This window comes from Balaenoptera physalus, assembly GCF_965194825.1.
Source record: "Balaenoptera physalus genome assembly, chromosome: 2".
NCBI classification, from domain to species: Eukaryota; Metazoa; Chordata; class Mammalia; order Artiodactyla; family Balaenopteridae; genus Balaenoptera; species Balaenoptera physalus.
The window spans coordinates 34,076,649-34,100,738 of NC_138883.1; the positions used below are offsets into that span (position 1 = coordinate 34,076,649).

Here is a 24,090-nt window from a genome sequence, read left to right on the forward strand (position 1 = left end):
ACCCAATTTAAAAATGGGCAGAAGACCTGAATAGACATTTTTCTGAAGAGGAAATGCAGGTGGCCAAGAGGCACATGAAAAGATGGTCAACATTGTTAATCATCAGGGAAATGCAAATCAAAACCACAATGAGTTATCCCTCACAACTGTAAGAATGGCCATCATCAAAAAGAACACAAGGAACAAACGTTGGCAAGGATGCGGAAAAAAGGGAACCCTCGTACACTGTCGGTGGGAATGTAAATTGGTGTAGCCACTGTGGAAAACAGAATGGAAGTTTCTCAAAAAACTAAAAATAGAACTACCATATGACCCAGGAATTCCACTCCTGGGTACATATCTGAAAACAAAACAAAACAAACAAACAAACAAAAATCCCACTAATTCGAAAAAATACATGCACCTCAATGTTCATAGTAGCATTATTTACAATTGCCAAGATATGGAAGCAACTTAAGTGTCCATCAAACAGATGAGTGGATAAAGAAGATGTGGTATGTATGTATGTTTGTGTGTGTGTGTGTGTATATATATACATATATACATATACATATATATATATAATGGAATTTTTCCCTTTTTGCCAAAAGAAATAATTTCTGATATTGAGAAATATCACATTCTCAGAAAAAGGTAACCAACCTTTAAGGGCTTAAAAGATTCCTACTCTGAAAAGGAGTTTATGAGTGTGGAGAGAGGTGGAAATATGGCCCCTTGGCATCCACAGGGGATTGGTTCCAGGACACCCCGCATAGACAGCAAAATCCTCAGACGCTCAAGTCCCCTACATAAAATGCCCCAGTACAGTTGGCTCTCCGTATCCACAGGTTCCACATCCATGGATATGCAGGGCCCACTGTATATTGGTTTATACATAAGGTCATAACAAAGCAATCTCAAATTGTGGTTTCTTCCACTAAAAATTTTCTTTTCAGTACTATGGAAACCATGTTAAAATATGACATTAAAAAATGAAAACAAAAATACCTCACCTCCCTTTGCTGCATCTACTGCAAGAATGAAGCCAGTTCTCAACAATCAGACTCTCGACATTCTGGAAATGTCAACATCACCCTGAAGGGATGCATAGTTACTGTGAAGGGCCCCAAAGGCACCCTGCGGGGGGACTTCAATCACATCAATGTAGATCTCAGTCGTCTTGGAAGGAAAAAGAAGAGGCTCTGGGTTGACATACTGTGGGGAAACAAAGGACTGGCCACGATGGGCACTATCTATAGTTGTGTAAAGAACATGAGCAAGGGCGTTACACTGGGGGTCGTTACAAGGTGAAGTCTATGTGTGCTCACCTCCCCATCAATATCCTCATTCAGAATAGGTCTCTCATTGAACTCTAAAATGTCCTGGGTGGAAAAAACATCCACAGGGTATCTCAAGCCCAGAAAAATTAGTTAATTCTTGAAGGAAACTATATTGAACTTGTGTCAAATTCAGCGGCTTTGATTTAGCAAGTCACAATAGTTAAAAATATCAGAAAAATTGGGGGAATGATATCTATGTCTTCTAAAAAGGAATAGTTCAACAGGCTGATGAATAAGATCTAAAAGCTGTCTAGCTATGGAAACAAGATGTTGGATAATTCCTAAGACCTGTTTGTGATATTTTAAAGATGCAATAAATACCCTCTATTTTGGGGAGGCAGGTGGGGCACTGGACACTTCACTAAATAGTTAAATTAGCTAACTCTTCCTTCCTTCCATACATTTTCATTTAACAGATACTCTAGTGCTTACCCTTTACCAAGTACTATTCAATTCTGGGAATAAGGAAATTAAAGACAGTACTTCTGACATAAAGGCATGCAAAGTTAACTGGGGGAAACCAAAATGTCAATGGCATGACCAGAGTAGTACTTCCAGTAATAAAGGTTACTTAGAAAGCACATGGGAGGGGTGCCAGGCCAGCCTGGGAAGGTCCAGGAAGGCTAATTGAAGAAGGTGACACCTGAGATGAGGATAAAGAAGAATTGGCAGGTTAAAAAAATAAAAGTAATGAGTTCTATTATTCTTCATGTTTTTTTTTTTAAATCTAACATTGTTCATATGAGAATTTGATCTATTACATAAAACTTTGGAAGGAAAAAAATGACATCATTACTGTTATGTCAAAATATCAATAATATTATTTAACAAAAAGTACTAGAACACATTAAATATCAAAAGACAAAGACACACACAAAAAAAAACAAACACACAACAGTGTACATCAACTATACCTCAATTAAAAAAAACAATAATGTTAATGTAACACCCAAACATGAGAGAACGTGGTAACTTTTCAGAGCTGTCACAGGAGCTCATCTATGCATATTTATAAACAGCACTAACTGTGGGCAAGGCATTCTGCTGGGTGCTGTAGTAGATGAGATAATGAATAAAGATGGTCTCTCTCACAGGGAATTTATCACCTCAACTTACCAGCATGTTCCTTCAGGAGAGAGAAAGGTCTAGAACAGCAGTTCTCAAACCTTTCCCACCTGGGACCAATTTATACTCTTAAAAACTATTAAGGACTCATAGAGCTTTTATTTATGAGGGATATGTTGACCATATCAGAAGTTAAAACTGATGATCCCAAACTCCCATTCCTTCCTTTCCCTACCCCATCCCTCCTTGGCAACCACAAGTCTGTTATCTATATCTGTGAGTCTGTTTTTGTTTCCTAGACATGTTGATTTGCATCGTAGTTTGGATTCCATATATAACTGATATCATATGGTATTTGTCTTTCTCTTTCTGATTTACTTTGCTTAGTATGATAATCTCTAGTTTGGGATTAGCAGCGGCAAATTATTATATATAGTATGGATAAACAACAAGGTCCTACTGTATAGCACAGGGAACTATATTCAATATTCTGTGACAAACCATAATGGAAAAGAATATGAAAAAGAATATATATATATGTGTATGTATAATGACTCACTTTGCTGTACAGAAGAAATTAACCCAACACTGTAAATCAACTATGCTTCAATAAAATTTAAAAAAACTAAAAAAAAGAAATTAAAACTGAATAATTTTTAAGTATTTGTTGATTTGTTTAAAAGTAACACTAATAAACCTATAACCTCAACATAAATAATGTATTTTTATGAAAAATAGTTGTATTTTCTAAAATGAAAAAACTTAGTGAGACAAGTGCCACTGTTTTACAGTCTTGCCAATCTCTTTAATGTCTGGCTTAATACATTCCAATATCTGGTTCTTCATTAATCTGGCTCTTCATTACAATATCATACTTCACATGTCCTCTAGAAAACTCCACTGTACACTTGTGAGAAAATGAGAATGAAAAAGGCAAATAATGCCTTAATATTATGATGAAAAAAGTTCACCCTCACAGATCTCTTGAAAGGATCTCTGGGGACCCTCAGGTATCTCATCACATTTTAAGAACCACTGGTCTATGGCAATAAAAGTCATATTCAAAACTGGGTAAATAAAGACTATGAGTTCAAGTTTACTCTACTTGAGGTTTTAACTAAGGGGAAATCTTGCAGTAAGAGTTCCCTATCTAGGCCACTAATTCTAAGAGTGGACTTGTTTTCTTGGAACTGAGACAACCCAGGTTGCATGAATGGGTCCACTCTCTCTGGCATTGTGAAGACTGCCTCCTCAAAGGGCTTGGGCTGGGTGGGTCTTAGCAGTGATGGAGGTGACCATATTCCTGCTTTGCTTGAGACAGTCCAGCTTTATTCCCATTGCGCCAGAGTAATTATTAGTAGAGCCCCTTCACTCTCCAAAGTATCCAGTTTGGACGGTAAGTTATATGGTCACCTTGACAATACCTTGCACAAGCATTCTGCTTCTTCCCACCTTGTAGACAGGTCTAAAAGAAGCCATGCTGGTTTTGGTTTAGATAATAATATTCCTCTAACCTCTCTCCTAAAAAAAAAAAAAAGCCAATCATGGGAGAAAATTCCTCCCGATCTCTTGGTTTCTATGTCTTCCTTTCCTTTCTTAAACTGTTGACAGCAACCATTCTCAACAACTCTATACGACAGCACGTGCTGCTTGTTCTCTTGCTATGCACCTAGTTCAGTGTTTGAACTACAGGGTGTCACTTTGCCCAACTATTGGTTGGAATATAACCTATTGATCAAGGGCTACAAGTTAACCAGACTGGGTTAACCGCTAGGCTAATAAAACACTAGGCAAAACCTAGCACACAGATTCACCCCATCACCAGAAATGGAGGCAACTCACTAAGACAAGAGACTTCTTTGAAAAAGTATTAAATCTCCCAGGCCTAATCCTGTGAGCATGGCAGGGGGTATGAAGAGGAATGGAAAAGAAGTGCCGTAAATTCTGAACAGTGAACCTTGAAAGTGACGTGAATTTGGCTTTGCATACCCGAGTGGCAGAGAAACCTCAGCAGTTATCCAGTGCTTTTAGAGAGCAGGGTAAAATTATAAGAACATTTTTATGAGTTGTGGCTGGCAAGCCCTAGCCTGTTAAAACTCTTTAAAAACCAATGCCTTGGTGGAGGTAACATTTACTGTTTACTGTAGCTCTGGTTGTTAGGGGTTACTGCTAAGGTCCCAGTTTTCCATGACATCAGCAGCATTCCAAGGGAAGTGTGTGTCAGTGACTTTCAGTAATGACTCCGTTTTCCAAATGTTCAAAGCTTCTGCCAAGCTGCCCTACACCTGCACACCAGCTGAGTTAGAGGAAAAGGAAAAGCAAGATGGATTAAGTGGGATTTTTGTCTGGGTTCCTTAATGAGACTAAAGGCTTTCTTCTTTCAGTGTTTGCTTTGGTGTAATAAATGGATGCCAGTGCCTTGAGGAGTGACATGACTCATCCTTACCTTTTCATAAACCAATCAGACTATCTCTCACAACTTCTCGCTATCTTATTCTGGACTAGCCTTTCGAGACTTTTCTTCTGAGGGAAAAGTTTAGGGCTTAGTGAGAAGATCAGCACGGCATGCCAACGCTCTGGGAGGGATTCCGAGGGAGGCATCTGCTGCTCCCCAAATTAGCAGGAAACAGAAGCAGTGAAGAGACATTACTGCGTAGCTGCTAAAAGGATCACCTGGCTTTCAACGTTTCAAACCAGACGTGTCCTCTCAAGGCAGCAGCAGACCTCATTCCAGAGTCTGTCCTCACCAAAACAAGCATCTGGTTAACTTCATCCAAGGGTGCCTACTGCCCACTCAAGAGGCTTGTGACCGGTGCTGTGGCCAATACTAATTGTGTACTTATATAAGACAGACCTTTTTTCCAAAAGGCTTGAAGCATTTTTTCGGCGTTAAACTCATCAGTGTTCATGACAACCCTCTGAGAGGCGGCAAAATATTAGTTCAGGTGTGAGAAATTGGGGGATGGGGTTGAGGAGAATTAAGTCCTCTGCCAAGAGTAAGGCAGGAGGAGATCTCCCAGAGCCCCAGCCCCACACCTTTACGCCTGTGGTAACTGGCCCCTCTCCAGGCTTGCTCCAGTCTGCCCAGGCTAACCTGCCCTTTTGTCTCCGTCAAAGGGGTTGTGGAATACAAAATTTGTTGTTAACGAGGCAAAGCTTGGAAGCTAGCAAAGGAAAACAAGAAAAATTTTATGTAAAGACACAGAGGAATATCCTCTTAAGGGTTTTGGTAAGAATGATTTACGCATTCAATATCTGCTTCTATGAATGACACAGGTAGAAGATTCAGTCTTTCTGTACCTCAGTTTCCTCACCTATAAAATCTAAATATATATATATATACATATATATATACACACAGACACACACATATACACACACACATATACCGTTAAAAATACCAGAGATGTTTAGAAATTTTAATAATTAATGTTTTAAACTGCGTAGAGATGTTTAAGGGGGGGGAATCTCTGAAATGCTAAAATGTGCCCTCTTTTATAGTATATTGCACAGTTCTAGAGGAAATTCCTTTAATTACTGGTATATCTGTTCTTAGGAAATAGGAATAAATTCATACGCTTTCAAGTGATTCTTAAAAGCCTCTACAATTTAGAAAAATAATCATCATCTTTATCTTTGCAGAAACAACAAGGATTTTTTTTAAGCTGTAGGGGTGGCATCCTCTGTGGTTTAGGGTAGCCACAGATAACATAACACTCACAAAAATGGCTGTGTCTCGTAATTTCTCTTAGACTTCATTAAAAAGAATTCAAACATGAAAAAATACTAAAAGAATCATTGTCATTCAACCGTAGATTGCCTGTGAAGACTGGAAAACACAAGTTTTGGGTTCAGTCCCTGGATTAAACTATAAAAGTCTGTCCAGTGTAATCTCACGTTGAGTCCTGAGCCTGTTTCCTTGAATAATTTTTAAAGAGGGAATTTTACAATTATGGCTTGTTAGCAAGAGACTGAGCTATTACCAATTAGAAAACAAGTCTTTCAGTAAACTTTCTGGTGCACAGAATGAACAGTTATCTCTGAGGCTAAATTCCACAAGTCATTTTCATAAATAAGTACATATATATAAATCAGGAAGAGGGGGTGTGGCATGGGGTATACCTAAAATGCTTAAATTCTAAGAAAAAAGAATTGAAAAAAAAGAAGTTTCTTTTCTTCCTGAAGATAAAAGATTTAATGAGTGACTAATTCCCCTCAGTAAAGTTCCTTTGGTAATTGCCCTATTCTAAGCCACACTAATTTTGCTAGGAGCCTTTACTGTTAAAAGATGTTGTTTTACGATGTTAAGCTACACACAAAAGCCATGTAAGAAAATGGCAAAATATGCTTCCGATTTTGTTACATTACCAACCTATACTTATCCAGAAATTCTAACTGCCAAGTGTCTTTTACCTAACACAGACTGCATCTTTCACCACCCTCCCTTCCCCATATAAAGTAACGTCATTAAGAGTGGAAAACTGGGAATAAAAACCTGAGCCCTGGAAAAAAATACTAAATGGGAATCTGCCTCCAGCTCTGCAAATTTTCAAACCTGTCCTGGCCTCTCGGGTCTGGAAGCTAGACTTCTGTGCCCAGAATATGGCTGGATGAGGAAGGCAGTCTCAAATCACACCCTGAGGGCTAGGAACAGAACACACACTCCATACAGACCTCTAAAGAGGTTCAGGGGCTTGTGTGACAAAGGAGCCTTTTTTAATTGGCCCTTGGTGATGTCATGCCCATGTCTCCAGGGCCCAGGAAATGCACCATGACTAATGGAGCGCCTCATTTGTGAATACACATTCCATCTCAGAGGAGCAGCAGCAGGCAGAGTTTCAAGGCAACGAAGACCCAGTTAGAGAATGCCAGTCAGCCGCGCACAGAGGGCCTTCAGTTGTCCTGAAATAGACTGCTCTTGTTCACCGCCTCGGAAAACCCTACAACTACCTGTATCCCTGTGGCCTGTGTAGGATAGTAGCCCTAAAACTGGGTTGTTTGGTCGTTTTTTTTTTTGGCTGTGTTGGGTCTTCATTGCTGCATGCAGGCTTTCTCTAGTTGTGGCGAGCGGGGGCTACTCTTGGTTGCGGTGCGCAGGCTTCTCATTGCAGTGGCTTCTCTTGTTGCGGAACACGGGCTCTAGGCGCATGGGCTTCAGTAGCTGTGGCTCGCGGGCTCTAGAGCACAGGCTCAGTAGTTGTGGCGCACGGGCTTAGTTGCTCTGTGGCATGTGGTATCTTCCCGAACCAGGGCTTGAACCCGTGTCCCCTGCACTGGCAGGCAGATTCTTAACCACTGCACCACCAGGGAAGTCCTTAGGGTTGTTTTGTCTTTTAAGTTACTCTCTTTAGGGAAAGAAAAATGGTCACTGTAATAGGGCACACACCCTTCCAGATTTCTTTCATCAAACCTTCTGTGTAAAGGACAAGATGATACAAATGGCCATATGGTCTCTGTTGAAACACTCATTTCTGCCCTTGCAGTGCAAAAACAGCCATAGACAATACATAAATGAATAAACATGGCTGGGTTACAATAACATGTGATTTACAAAAATAGGCAGCAGGCTGATTTGGCTCACTGGCCGTGGTCTGCTGACCTCTGTATTAAAGAGTGGACCACTCCTTCCTCTGCCACATACTCGGACCAAAGTACTCTCAAATAAGGGTGCAGTTACAGGAAAGGATGTGAAGGAGTTTCCACAATATACCTGTGATAGCTACCCTATCTAGAACCTAAAGACAGTTTACAGAGAGGCAACCTAGCCCGTGGTTTCAGAACGTAGGCTCTGCAGTCAAATGACTAGGTCACAAATTCTGACTTTGCTACTTCTGCATTTAAAGCCTTGGACAAGGTACATTATTCCTATGAGCCTTGGTTTCTTCATCTGCAAAATTGGGTTCCAAACTGTTCCTACTCAATAGGGTTAATACGAAACTTCAATGAGATAATATGTGAATAAAGCTTAGCCTAGTGCCTAGGATATTGGAGTGCCCAATACTTACCTGCCACTATTGTTAGATTTTTTCTAAGTAACCATAATTACTACTCTTGACTGCAGTAGGCCAAAGTGAAGAGGCAGATTACCACAAATGCTAGTACACCGTGAACTTCTTTCCAATTCCATTAATATCTATTAATGCAATCATCATCTTTAGTAGCTGCATAGAATTTCACAGGGAGGGCTTCCCTGGTGGCGCAGTGGTTGAGAGTCCGCCTGCCGATGCAGGGGACATGGGTTCGAGCCCTGGTCTGGGAGGATCCCACATGCCGCGGAGCAACTAGGCCCGTGAGCCACAGTTACTGAGCTTGCGCGTCTGGAGCCTGTGCTCCGCAACGACAGGCCGCGACAGTGAGAGGCCGGCGCACCGCCATGAAGAGTGGCTCCCCCGCTCGCCGCAACTGGAGAAAGCCCTCGCGCAGAAACTAAGACCCAACACAGCCAAAAATAAATTAATTAATTAATTAAAAAAAAAAAAAAAAAGAATTTCACAGGGAATGAATGCACCATAGCTGAACCAAATGCCAATTGTTCAACATCCGTTTACTGTCTTTTTGCCATTATAAACAACAGTATGATGAACATCTTTAAACATGCACCTGTGAACACTTCTTCGAATTCTGATCCTTGGGGCAAAAAAGTTTGCACGTTTTAAAGAACTTGAAATTATTCTGCAAATTGGCTCTCCAGAAGAGTTATACTAATTCCTATTTCCAACAGCACTGAAAGAGAGGATCTGTTTCCTAAGATTCTTGACAATACAACTACTTTGTTTCACCACTAAGACCCAGAGAGGTTAAATGAAAAAACTAAGAAAAAACTAAGACCCAGAGAGGTTAAATGACTTGCTCAATTTTAATGAAGAATGCTTAATGTTTCCTTTGGCCTACAACTTTATAAAGCATTTCATAATTATTCTGATAATAGCTAATCTTTCCAGAATCCATATAATTTATTATTATTATTAATAATGCCATTTTATGGTTGAGAGAGCTGGAGCCCAGAAGTTGACTTAAGTAGCCAAAGTTCTCCAGATAAGGCAAAGGATACAAAAGAACATGATCAAAATAGAAATAAACTTCATCCTATTATCAGGTCACTATTACCAGGCTCACTATAACATCTCAGGCAAAATTTAATTTTCAATCAGGAAACTATTCACGGGAACTAATTTAATTTTCCTTTCTTGTGGCAAATAGCTAATCCAGAGACTTTTTTTTCTTTGCTGTTAAATTAAATAAGCCTATAAAACCAAATGTCCTTTCCTCAGAAGAAAAACTTAAAACCTCTGAGCTTTTGACAAGACAGTCACAGATCTAGGCATTTGTTAAGGCTATTTTCTTCACTCTACCTATTACCTTGCTTTTTTTCTTCTTAACACTTACCACAATTTGAAATATATTAGTTATTTGTCTGTAACAACTAAGTTCCATTAAAACAGGAACTTGCTTACTAGTCTTAGTCTTGTTTATTATCTTTTCAGTACCTAGAATACTACGTGGGGCATAGCAAGTAACTGATAAAGATTTACTGGAGGTATAAATCCTCCCAGGTGCCATCTATGTATTTCCCTGGCTGTACAACCTACAAGGTAGGCAGGCAGGCTCTGGCATTATATATTAATAAGAGTTGTCATTCCCTATTTACAACACTGCAAAAGACAAACAAACAAAAACACCAAAAAACAAAAAACAGCTTCCTAATGGAGAAGAGCAGCCTGTCTCTCACCTGCAGAGTTTGTAGCCAGTTATATGCCAATCCAACCCCCATTATCAGTGGGACCATGCCACGTGCCGTCATACCACGATCTCCCACCTTACCCTTTCACCTAGGAGATGCTGCTACTGTTAGCCCATGCAAGTGTGTGCACTTGTTTTATCTATTTGGTTGGTTTGTCTTCAAAAGAGCCTCCTTGGTGGGTCACTAATTAGAAAGAAGTTCTAAAAAACAAATGCACCACCTGTTGACTGTTTCATTGAAAGATGCACTGAATGTCATAGTTGACGACCCAACATCCATTCTGTCTCAAATGACTGATCTAGCTCTATGTGGCCCAATATGGCATCCACTAACCATATATGGTTGAATTTAAATTAATTTTAAATATTCAGTTCCTCATTGGCACTAGCCACATTTTCATTGCTCAAAAACTGCCATATGTGGTTAGTGGCTACTGTACTGGACAGCACAAATATAGAGTATTTCCATCACTACAGAAAGTTCCGTTGGACAGCATGGAGTCTAGTCAAACATGGTAATGACATTCTCCTTGCCTAAAACTGATTTTAAAATGGGCACGTAAGGGGGCGCCTTCAAGATGGCAGAGGAGTAAGACATGGAGATCACCTTCCTCCCCACAAATACATCAAAACTACATCTACATGTGGAACAACTCCTACAGAACACCTACTGAACGCTGGCAGAAGACCTCAGACTTCCCAAAAGGCAGGAAACTCCCCACATACCTGAGCAGGGCAAAAGACAAAAGGAAAAACAGAGACAAAAGAATAGGGACGGGACCTGCACCAGTGGGAGGGAGCAGTGAAGGAGGAAAAGTTTCCACACACTAGGAAGCCCCTTCACTGGCGGAGACGGCGGGGTGGTGGGGGGGAAGCTTTGAAGCCATGGAGGAGAGCGCAGCAACAGGGGTGCAGAGGGCAAAGCGGAGAGATTCCCGCACAGAGGATCAGTGCCGACCAGCACTCACTAGCCTGAGAGGCTTGTCTGCTCACCCGCCAGGGCGGGTTGGGGCTGGGAGCTGGGAGCTGAGGCTCTGGCTTCGGAGGTCAGACCCCAGGGAGAGGACTGGGGCTGGATGCGTGAACACAGCCTGAAGGGGGCTAGTGCGCCACAGCTAGCCGGGAGGGAGTCTGGGAAAAAGTCTGGACCTGTCTAAGAGTCAAGAGACCATTGTTGCGGGGTGCATGAGGACAGGGATTCAGAACACTGCCTAAACGAGCTCCAGAGATGGGCGTAAGCAGCGGCTACCAGTGCAGACCCCAGAGACAGGCATGAAATACTAAGTCTGCTGCTGCAGCCACCAAGAAGCCTGTGTGCAAGCACAGGTCACTCTCCACACCTCCCCTCCCAGGAGCCTGTGCAGCATGCCACTGCCAGGGTCCTGTGATCCAGGGACAGCTCCCCTGGAGAATACACAGCGCCTCAGGCTGTTACAACATCACGCCAGACTCTGCCACCACAGGCACCCCTCGCATTCCGTATTCCTCCCTCCCCTCTGCCTGAGTGAGCCAGAGCCCCCAAATCAGCCGCTCCTTTAACTCCCTCCTGTCTGGGCGGGGAACAGATGCCATCAGGTGACCTACATGCAGAGGCGGGGCCAAATCAAAGCTGAACCCCGGGAGCTGTGCGAACAAAGAAGAGAAAGGGAAATCTCTCCCAGCAGCCTCAGGAGCAGCGGATTAAAGCTCCACAATCAGTTTGATGTACCCTGCATCTGTGGAATACCTGAATAGACAACGAATCATCCCAAAATTGAGGTGGTGGACTTTGGGAGCAACTGTAGACTTGGGGTTTGCTTTCTGCATCTAACTAGTTTCTGGTTTTATGTTTATCTTAGTTTAGTATTTAGAATTTATTATAATTGGAAGATTTGTTTATTGATGTGGTTGCTCTCTGCCTTTTTAAATTTTTTATATTTATATATATATATTTTTTTCTTCCTTTTTCTCTTTTTGTGAATGTGTATGTGTATGCTTCTTTGTATGATTTTGTCTGTATAGCTTTGCTTTTGCCATTTGTCCTAGGGTTCTGACTGTCCATTTTTTGTGTTTTTTGTTTTCTTTTTTTTTAGTATAGTTTTTAGCGCTTGTTATCATTGGAGTATTTGTTTTTTGGTTTGGTTGCTCTCTTCTTTCGTTTTTTTAATTATATTTTATTTTTTTAGCAATTTTTTTCTATTTTAATAACTTTATTTTATTTTACTTACCTTTCTCTCTCTCTCTTTCTTTCTTTCTCTCCCTTTTCTTCTGAGCCGTGGCTGACAGGATCTTGGTGCTCTGGCCGGGTGTCCAGCCTGAGGCTCTGAAGTGGGAGACCGAGTTCAGGACACTGCTCCACCAGATACCTCCTGGCCCCACGTAATATCAAACAGCAAAAGCTCTCCCTGAGATCTCCATCTGAACGCTAAGACCCAGCTACACTCAACAACCAGCAAGCTACAGTGCTGCGCACCCTGTGCCAAACAACTAGCAAGACAGGAACACAAACCCACCCATTAGCAGAGAGTCTGCCTAAAATCATAGTAAGGTCAAAAACACCCCAAAACACACCACCAGACGCGGTCCTACCCACCAGAAAGACAAGATCCAGCCTCATCCTCCAGAACACAGGCACTAGTCCCCTCCACCAGGAAGACTACACAATCCACTGAACCAACCTTACCCACTGGGAGCAGACACCAAAAACAGTGGGAACTATGAACCTGCAGCCTGCAAAAAGGAGACCCCAAACACAGTAGGTTAAGCAAAATGAGAAGACAGAGAAATACACAGCAGATAAAGGACCAAGGTAAAAACCCACCAGACCAAACAAATGAAGAGGAAATAGGCAGTCTACCTGAAAAAGAATTCAGAGTAACGATAGTAAAGATGATCCAAAATCTTAGAAATAGATTGGAGAAAATACAAAAAACGTTTAACAAGTACCTAGAAGAACTAAAGAGCAAACAAACAATGATGACCAACATAATAAATGAAATTTAAAATTCTCTACAAGGAATCAATAGCAGAATAACTGAGGCAGAAGAACGGATAAGTGACCTGGGAGATAAAATAGTGGAAATAACTACTGCAGAGCAGAATAAAGAAAAAGAATGAAAAGAATTGAGGACAGTCTCAGAGACCTCTGGGACAACATTAAACACACCAACATTCGAATTATAGGGGTCCCAGAAGAACAAGAGAAAAAGAAAGGGACTGAGAAAATATTTGAAGAGATTATAGTCGAAAACTTCCCTAATATGGGTAAGGAAATAATCAATCAAGTCCAGGAAGCACAGACACTCCCATACAGGATAAATCGAAGGAGAAACACACAAAGACACATATTAATCAAACTATCAAAAATTAAATACAAGAAAAAATATTAAAAGCAGCAAGGGAAAGGCAAAAATTAACATACAAGGGAATCCCCATAAGGTTTACAGCTGATCTTTCAGCAGAAACTCTGCAAGCCAGAAGGGAGTGGCAGGACATATTTAAAGTGATGAAAGGGAAAAACCTACAACCAAGATTACTCTCCCCAGCAAAGATCTCATTCATATTTGATGGAGAAATTAAAATCTTTACAGGTAAGCAAAAGCTAAGAGAATTCAGCAACACCAAACCAGCTTCACAACAAATGCTAAAGGAATTTCTGTAGGCAGGAAGCACAAGAGAAGGAAAAGGCTTACAAGAACAAACCCAAAACAGTTAAGAAAATGGTAATACGAACATACATATTGATAACTACCTTAAATGTAAATGGATTAAATGCTCCAACCAAAAGACATAGACTGGCTGAATGGATACAAAAAGAAGACCCATACATATGCTGTCTACAAGAGACCCACTTCAGACCTAGGGACACACACAGACTGAAAGTGAGGGGATGGAAAAAGATATTCCATGCAAATGGAAATCAAAAGAAAGCTGGAGTAGAAATTCTCATATCAGACAAAATAGACTTTAAAATAAAGACTATTACAAGACACAAAGAAGGGCACTACACAATGATCAAGGGATCGATCCAAGAAGAAGATATAACAATTCTAAATATTTATGCACTCAACATCGGAGCACCTCAATACATAAGGCAAATGCTAACAGCCATAAAAGGGGAAATCAACAGTAACGCAACCATAGTAGGGGACTTTAACACCCCACTTTCACCAATGGAGAGATCATCCAAAATGAAAATAAATAAGGAAACACAAGCTTTAAATGATACATTAAACAAGATGGACTTAACTGATATTTACAGGACATTCCATCCAAAAACAGCAGATTGCACTTTCTTCGCAAGTGCTCATGGAACATTCTCCAGGATAGATCATATCTTGGGTCACAAATCAAGCCTTGGTAAATTTAAGAAAATTGAAATCATATCAAGTATCTTTTCCGACCACAACGCTATGAGACTACATATCAATTACAGGAAAAAATATGTAAAAAATACAAACACATGGAGGCTACACAATACACTATTAAATAACCAAGAGATCACTGAAGAAATCAAAGAGGAGAGCAAAAAATACCTAGATATAAATGACAATGAAAACACGACAACCTAACACCTATGGGACACAGCAAAAGCAGTTCTAAGATGGAAGTTTATAGCAATACAATCCTACATCAAGAAGCAAGAAACATCTCAAATAAACAACCTAACCTTATACCTAAAGCAATTAGAGAAAGAAGAACAAAAAATCCCCAAAGTTAGCAGAAGGAAAGAAATCAAAAAGATCAGATCAGAAATAAATCAAAAAGAAATAATGGAAACAATAGCAAAGATCAATAAAACTAAAAGCTAGTTCTTTGAGAAGATAAACAAAATTGATAAACCATTAGCCAGACTCATCAAGAAAAAAAGAGAGAAGACTCAAATCAACAGAATTAGAAATGAAAAAGGAGAGGTAACAACTGAAACTGCAGAAAGACAAAGGATCATGAGAGATTACGACAAGCAACTATACGCCAATAAAATGGACAACCTGGAAGAAATGGACAAATTCTTAGAAAAGCACAACCTTCCGAGACTGAACCAGGAAGAAATAGAAAATATAAACAGACCATCACAAGCACTGAAATTGGAACTGTGATTAAAAATCTTCCAACAAACAAAAGCCCAGGACCAGATGGCTTCACAGGCGAATTCTGTCAAGCATTTAGAGAAGAGCTAACACCTATCCTTCTCAAACTCTTCCAAAATATAGCAGAGGGAGGAACACTCCCAAACTCATTCTACGAGGCCACCATCACCCTGATACCAAAACTAGACAAAGATGTCAGAAAGAAAGAAAAACACAGGCCAATATCACTGATGAACATAGATGCAAAAATCCTCAACAAAATACTAGCAAACAGAATCCAACAGCACATGCAAAGGATCATACACCATGATCAAGTGGGGTTTATCCCAGGAATGCAAGGATTCTTCAATATACGCAAATCAATCAATGTGATACACCATATAAACAAACTGAAGGAGAAAAACCATATGATCATCTCAATAGATGCAGAAAAAGCTTTCGACAAAATTCAACACCGATTTATGACAAAAACCCTCCAGAAAGCAGTCATAGAGGAAACTTACCTCAACACAATAAAAGCCATATATGACAAACCCACAGCCAATATCGTTCTCAATGGTGAAAAACTGAAACCGTTTCCACTAAGATGAGGAACAAGACAAGGTTGCCCACTCTCACCACTACTATTCAACATAGTTTTGGAAGTTTTAGCCACAGCAATCAGAGAAGAAAAAGAAATAAAAGGAATCCAAATCAGAAAAGAAGAAGTAAAACTGTCACTGTTTGCAGATGACATGACACTATACATAGAGAATCCTAAAGATGCTACCAGAAAACTACTAGAGCTAATCAATGAATTTGGTAAAGTTGCAGGATACAAAATTAATGCACAGAAATCTCTTGCATTCCTGTACACTAATGATGAACAATCTGAAAGAGAAATTAAGGAAATGCTCCTATTTACCATTGCATCAAAAAGTATAAAATACCTAGGAATAAACCTACCTAAGGAGACAAAACACCTGCATGCAGAAAACTATAAGACACTGATGAAAGAAATTAAAGATGATACCAACAGATGGAGAGATATACCATGTTCTTGGATTGGAAGAATCAATATTGTGAAAATTACTCTACTACCCAAAGCAATCTACAGACTCAATGCAATCCCTATCAAACTGCCAACGGCATTTTTCACAGAACTAGAACAAAAAATTTCACAATTTGTATGGAAACACAAAAGACCCCGAATAGCCAAAGCAATCTTGAGGAGGAAAAACGGAGCTGGAGGAATCAGGCTGCTGAACTTCAGACTATACTACAAAGCTACAGTAATCAAGACAGTATGGTACTGGCACAAAAACAAAAATATAAATCAATGGAACAGGATAGAAAGCCCAGAGATAAACCCACACACATATGGTCACCTTATACTTGATAAAGGAGGCAAGACTACACAATGGAGAAAAGACAGCCTCTTCAATAAGTGGTGCTGGGAAAACTGGAGAGCTGCATGTAAAAGAATGAAATTAGAACACTCCCTAACACCATACACAAAAATAAACTCAAAATGGATTTGAGACCTAAATGTAAGGCCAGACACTATAAAACCCTCAGAGCAAAACATAGGCAGAACACTCTATGACATAAATCACAGGAAGATCCTTTTTGACCCACCTCCTAGAGAAATGGAAATAAAACAAAAATAAACATATGGGACCTAATGAAACTTCAAAGCTTTTGCACAGCAAAGGAAACCATAAACAAGACGAAAAGACAACCCTCAGAATGGGAGAAAATATTTGCAAATGAAGCTACTGACAAAGGATTAATCTCCAAAATTTACAAGCAGGTCATGCCGCTCAATATCAAAAAAACAAACAACCCAATCCAAAAATGGGCAGAAGACCTAAATAGACATTTCTCCAAAGAAGACATACAGATGGCCAAGAAGCACATGAAAAGTTGCTCAACATCACTAATCATTAGAGAAATGCAAATCAAAACTACAATGAGGTATCACCTCACACCGGTCAGAATGGCCATCATCAAAAAATCTACAAACAATAAATGCTGGAGAGGGTGTGGAGAAAAGGGAACCCTCTTGCACTGTTGGTGGGAATGTAAATTGATACAGCCACTATGGAGAACAGTATGGAGGTTCCTCAAAAAACTAAAAATAGAACTACCATATGACTCAGCAATCCCACTACTGGGCATATACCCTGAGAAAACCTTAATTCAAAAAGAGTCATGTACCACAATGTTCATTGCAGCTCTATTTACAATAGCCAGGACATAGAAGCAACTTAAGTGTCCATCGACAGATGAATGGATAAAGAAGATGTGGCACATATATACAATGGAATATTACTCAGCCATAAAAAGAAATGAAATTGAGTTGTTTGTAGTGAGGTGGATGGACTTAGAGACTGTCATGCAGAGTGAAGTAAGTCAAAAGAGAAAAATAAATACCACATGCTAACATATATATATGGAATCTAAAAAAAAATAAAATAAAATAAAAATGGGGCAGGGCAGCAATAAAGATGCAGACATACAGAATGGACTTGAGGACATGGGGAGGGGGAAGGGTAAGCTGGGACGAAGTGCGAGAGTGGCATGGACATATATACACTACCAAATGTAGCCGCATAGCACAGGGAGATCAGCTCGGTGCTTGCGTCCACCTAGAGGGGTGGGATAGGGAGGGTGGGAGGGAGACACAAGAGGGAGGAGATATGGGGATGTATGTATATGTATAGCTGATTCACTTTGTTATACAGCAGAAACTAACACACCATTGTAAAGAAATTATACCCCAATAAAGATGTTAAAAAAAAAATGGTCACGTTACAGAATTCTGGTCAGTAAAACATATGGGAAAGTCTGTCAAGTGGCTTTTCTGAAAGGTTTCCTTATTCCTAAAAAAAGTTGCACAAGGGAGGGTCTCTGCTGTCTTTGGATATTGTTGCTTTAGATTGTGATAGAAATGCTACAGCCGCTTTGTGAACATGAGGAGAGCTAGTCTGAGACCAAAGCCTCCCCACTAAATGGCAGAGTAGAGTAATGGATGGAATATGAGTTCTTAATGAAATCAGGGAGTCGCTGAATTGTTAACAAGTCTGTATTCTCATCATGTGAAATGACAAGATGGTAAATTTCCTTTTGTTAAATCACTTGGAGTTGAAGTTATGTAACTTATAGACAAATACAACCTAATAAAGAGTTTTATTTATATTTTTGTATTACTTTCTAATAAAAAAAGTTCTAATCAGTCAATGACTATTACAAATCTACAAGAACTCTCCACTTTGATGTAGGTTCCAAAGTTCAGCTATAACAATGCTAAAGAATATCATCTCTCACAGATGTGAGCATATTAGTTTCTTTCTCCCTCTGTTCTTAATTCTATTTATCCTATCACTTTGTTATCCTATTGAATAACAAAGAATTTAACTCAAAATTAAAATCTCAACTCAGAATGTTTCTTAACCAATTTTGATTTTTTAACTAACACATTTTAGATGCTATTTTAGAATTTTCTCTATGTTTGAGCAATTTACATTTAAGCCAGACTACAAATAGGTCAGCCAGTTTACAGATTGGAAAAGTGTCTCATTTATACCATAAAACTAACATGGAATCACAGTTATTATAAATTACACAAGATCAAGTTTTTTAAAAACACGGCCTATGCAAAAGGTATTTGATTAACCGGTTAATTCAAATGGCTGGGCTTCATTTTAAAGAGTAAGGTGAATGGGAGCCTTTGAGGTCTCATATTTAGAATCCTCAATCACTTTTAAGATAACTTAAGTCTCTGCCAAAAATTTCCTTAATTGGCAAGAAAGTAACTAAATATGAGGATTATCCTCCTCATAACATATTTTCATGTGTATGCTTGTATTACTTGTTTGGCTTGGTTTTCATTTTAATGGAATGCAACCACTCCCAAAGCATTAAAATCATTCACTGAAATTTGGACACACTATTCTGGATGAGTAAGAAAGATTCTGTAACAAGAAATGGGAAATAAGGATGTTTAACTGAATCAGTGAAACACTGACGGGCAACACAAGTCTACAGTAAGAACGAAAATGTAAACTCCATGAGGGCAGCACCTATATGTCTATCCTGTTCCCCATTATAACCCTGATGTATTGGTAGGTGATGCAGTATTTTAGACTGAACAAATGGACTGCCCAAAGGAAAACCCAAAGGACAAACATGTATAAGCAAAGCAATATGGAATGTGGCTGCACTTCCTGGTGTGTTTGGGATTGTGTGGAGAGGAAAATAGTAGTAATGTGAGGTGTCTTTATTTGCAAAGTCAGTGGTACAAGTAGAATCACGTGTCCTCTTTCCAGTCTGTAATATCTTGCTGAAATTCAAAATGAAACTACCTCCATAAAGAAGCTGAATTTTCTTTTTCTTCATTAATTAAAATACCACTAAAGAGAAAAAAATAGGTTTTAGAAGAGTCAAACACACAGGCATTCCACTACATTTGAACACCGTATGCTAAATGATTTTACTTGTTTTAAATTTAACCATGTCTCAGCAGAAAAAGGAGAAGGTGGAGCGGGTAATTTGGCAATTTAAAATTCTTTAGATCAATCACAAACATGAAAAATCTATTCCTTCATTATTTAAAATAGAATCATCTTCAACAAAATTTAAAACTTTTTCTCTGCAAAAGACCATGTTAAGAGGATGAAAGAACAATTTACAGCCTGGTAGAAAATATTTGTAAACCACATATCTAACAAAGGACTTGTATCCAGACTATGAAGAGAATTCTCAAAATTCAACATTAAAAAAACAAGCAATTCAATTAGAAAATAAGGAAAAAAGATGTGCACAGACATTCCAGCAAAGAAGATACACAAACGGCAAGTAAGCACATAAAAAGATGTTCAGTATCATTAGTCACTAGAAAAATATAAATTTAAACCACAATGAAATTAACTATACACCTATCAAAATGGATAAAATAAAAATTTGTGATAACACCAATTGCTGAAGAGGACACGAAGAAACTAGAAGACTCAAACTTTGCTGGGGGGAATGTAAAATGGAATAGCAACTCTGGGAATAGTTTGACTGTGCCTTTTAAAACTAAAAACAGATTTAACAAACAACCCAGATATGCACTCTTAGACACATATCTTAGAGAAATGAAAACAATTTCATTTGGAAACTTGTACATGAATGTTCATAGCAGCTTTATTCATAATAGCCTCCAAATGGAAACTATCCAAATATCCTTAAAAGGGTGAATAGTTAAGCAAACTATGGTACATCCATACCATAGAATAATACTCAGCAATAACAAGGTATGAATTATATATCCACACAACAGCGTGGACGAACCTTAAGGAAATTATGCTGAGTGAAAACAGTCCATCTCAAAAGGACACATACAGCATGATTCCATTTATATAACATTTGTGAAATAACATAATTATAGATGTGGAGAACAGGTTAGTGGTTGCCAGAGGTTAGGGACTGGGGGATGGTATGGGTGTGGCTATGGAGATACTTGTGGTAATGGTACAGTTAAATATGTTGATGGCGGTTAAACAAAGCTACACATGTGATTAAACTGCAGAATTACATACATACACACACAGACAAATGAGTGCATATATAACAACTGGTGAAAAGTAACCTCAGTGGATTTTACCAATGCAAGTTTCCTGGTTTTGGTATTGTACTAGAGTCACACAAGATATTAACATTAGAGGAGGCTGGGTGAAGGGCACAGGAGACTTCCCTGGACATTTCGTTGCACTTTCCTGTGAATCTATAACTATTTCAAAATAAAAAGTTTTTTCAAATCATCTTAGAACAAATAATTCAGAGGGCAGACAGCAGAAGCAAGAAGAACTACAATCCTGCAGCCTGTGGAACAAAAACCACATTCACAGAAAGATAGACAAGATGAAAAGGCAGAGGGCTATGTACCAGATGAAGGAACAAGATACAACCCCAGAAAAACAACTAAATAAAGTGGAGATAGGCAACCTTCCAGAAAAAGAATTCAGAATAATGATACTGAAGATGATCCAGGACCTCGGAAAAAGAATGGAGGCAAAGATTGAGAAGATGCAAGAAATGTTTAACAAAGACCTAGAAGAACTGAAGAACAAACAAACAGAGATGAACAATACAATAACTGAAATGAAAACTACACTAGAAGGAATCAATAGCAGAATAACTGAGGCAGAAGAACGGATAAGTGACCTGGAAGACAGAATGGTGGAATTCACTGCTGCAGAACAGAATAAAGAAAAAAGAATGAAAAGAAATGAAGACAGCCTGAGACTTCTGGGACAACAATAAATGGAACAACATTTGCATTATAGGGGTCCCAGAAGGAGGAGACAGAAAGGACCAGAGAAAATATTTGAAGAGATTATAGTTGAAAATTTCCCTAACATGGGAAAGGAAATAGCCACCCAAGTCCAGGAAGCGCAGAGAGTGCCATACAGGATAAACCCAAGGAGAAACACGCTGAGACACATAGTAATCAAATTGGCAAAAATTAAAGACAAAGACAAATTATTGAAAGCAGCAAGGGAAAAATGACAAATAACATACAAGGGAACGCCCATAAGGTTAACAGCTGATTTTTCAGCAGAAACTCCACAAGCCAGAAGGGAGTGGCAGGATACACTTAAAGTGACGAAAGGGAAGAAACTACAACCAAGATTACTCTACCCGGCAAGGATCTCATTCAGATTCGATGGAGAAATCAAAAGTTTTACAGACAAGCAAAAGCTAAGAGAATTCAGCACCACCAAACCAGCTCTACAACAAATGTTAAAGCAACTTATCTAAGTGGGAAACAGAAGAGAAGAAAAGATTCTACAAAAACAAACCCAAAACAATTAAGAAAATGGTCATAGGAACATACATATCAATAATTACCTTAAACGTGAATGGATTAAATGCTCCAACCAGAAGACACAGGCTTGCTGAATGGATACAAAAACAAGACCCATATATATGCTGTTTACAAGAGACCCACTTCAGACCTGGCAACACATACAGACTGAAAGTGAGGGGATGGAAAAAGATATTCCATGCAAATGGAAATCAAAAGAAAGCTGGAGTAGCAATTCTCATATCAGACAAAATAGACTTTAAAATAAAGACTATTACAGGAGACAAAGAAGGACACTGCATAATGATCAAGGGATCAATCCAAGAAGAAGATATAACAATTGTAAATATTTATGCACCAAACATAGGAGCACCTCAATACATAAGGCAACTGCTAACAGCTATAAAAGAGGAAATCGACAGTAACACAGTAATAGTGGGGGACTTTAACACCTCACTTACACCAATGGACAGATCATCCAAAATGAAAATAAATAAGGAAACAGAAGCTTTAAATGACACAATAGACCAGATAGATTTAATTGATATTTATAGGACATTCCATCCAAAAACAGCAGATTACACTTTCTTCTCAAGTGCGCACGGAACATTCTCCAGGATAGATCACATCTTGGGTCACAAATCAAGCATCAGTAAATTTAACAAAATTGAAATCACATCAAGCATCTTTTCTGACCACAAAACTATGAGATTAGAAATCAATTACAGGGAAAAAAACATAATAAACACAAACACATGGAGGCTAAACAATACGCTACTAAATAACCAAGAGATCACTGAAGAAATCAAAGGGGAAATCAAAAAATACCTAGAGACAAATGACAATGAAAACACGACAATCCAAAACCTATGGGATGCAGCAAAAGCAGTTCTAAGAGGGAAGTTTATAGCTATACAAGCCTACCTAAAGAAACAGGAAAAATCTCAAATAAACAATCTAACCTTACACCTAAAGAAACTAGAGAAAGAAGAACAAAAAAACCCCAAAGTTAGCAGAAGGAAAGAAATCATAAAGATCAGAGCAGAAATAAATGAAATAGAAACAAAGAAAACAATAGCAATGATCAATAAAACTAAAATCTGGTTCTTTGAGAAGATAAACAAAATTGATAAACCATTAGCCAGACTCATCAAGAAAAAGAGGGAGAGGACTCAAATCAATAAAATTAGAAATGAAAAAGAAGAAGGTACAACAGACACCACAGAAATACAAAGCATCCTAAGAGATTACTACAAGCAACTCTATGCCAACAAAATGGACAACCTGGAAGAAATGGACAAATTCTTAGAAAGGTATAACCTTCCAAGACTGAACCAGGAAGAAACAGAAAATATGAACAGACCAAACACAAGTAATGAAATTGAAACTGTGATTAAAAATCTTCCAACAAACCGAAGTCCAGGACCAGATGGCTTCACAGGTGAATTCTATCAAACATTTAGAGAAGAGCTAACACCCATCCTTCTCAAACTCTTCCAAAAAATTGCAGAGGAAGGAACACTCCCAAACTCATTCTATGAGGCCACCATCACCCTGATACCAAAACCAAACAAAGGCACTACAAAAAGGGAAATTTACAGACCAATATCACTCATGAATATAGATGCAAAACTCCTCAACAAAATACTAGCAAAGAGAGTCCAACAACACATTAAAAGGATAATACACCATGATCAAGTGGGATTTATCCCAGGGATGCAAGGATTCTTCAATATACGCAAATCAATCACCGTGATACACCACATTAACAAATTGAAGAATAAAAACCATATGATCATCTCAATAGATGCAGAAAAAGCTTTTGACAAAATTCTACACCCATTTATGATAAAAACTCTCCAGAAAGTGGGCACAGAGGGAGCCTACCTCAACATAATAAAGGCCATATACGACAAACCCACAGCAAACATCATTCTTAATGGTGAAAAACTGAAAGCATTTCCTCTAAGATCAGGAACAAGACAAGGATGTCCACTCTCACCACTATTATTCAACATAGTTTTGGAAGTCCTAGCCACAGCAATCAGAGAAGAAAAAGAAATAA

General features: G+C 38.9%; 1 protein-coding gene and 1 pseudogene across 3 annotated transcripts in view; one reads left to right on the forward strand and one right to left on the reverse strand.

Moving 5' to 3' along the window:
- RAD51B (RAD51 paralog B) overlaps positions 1–24,090 on the reverse strand; it is a 648,001-nt gene that overhangs the window by 350,414 nt on the left and 273,497 nt on the right. The gene's annotated exons all lie outside the window — the stretch shown is intronic.
- LOC309655607 (large ribosomal subunit protein uL6 pseudogene) lies at positions 959–8,560 on the forward strand (annotated as a pseudogene). Its single transcript has one exon. The product of its transcript is annotated as a large ribosomal subunit protein uL6 pseudogene (transcript).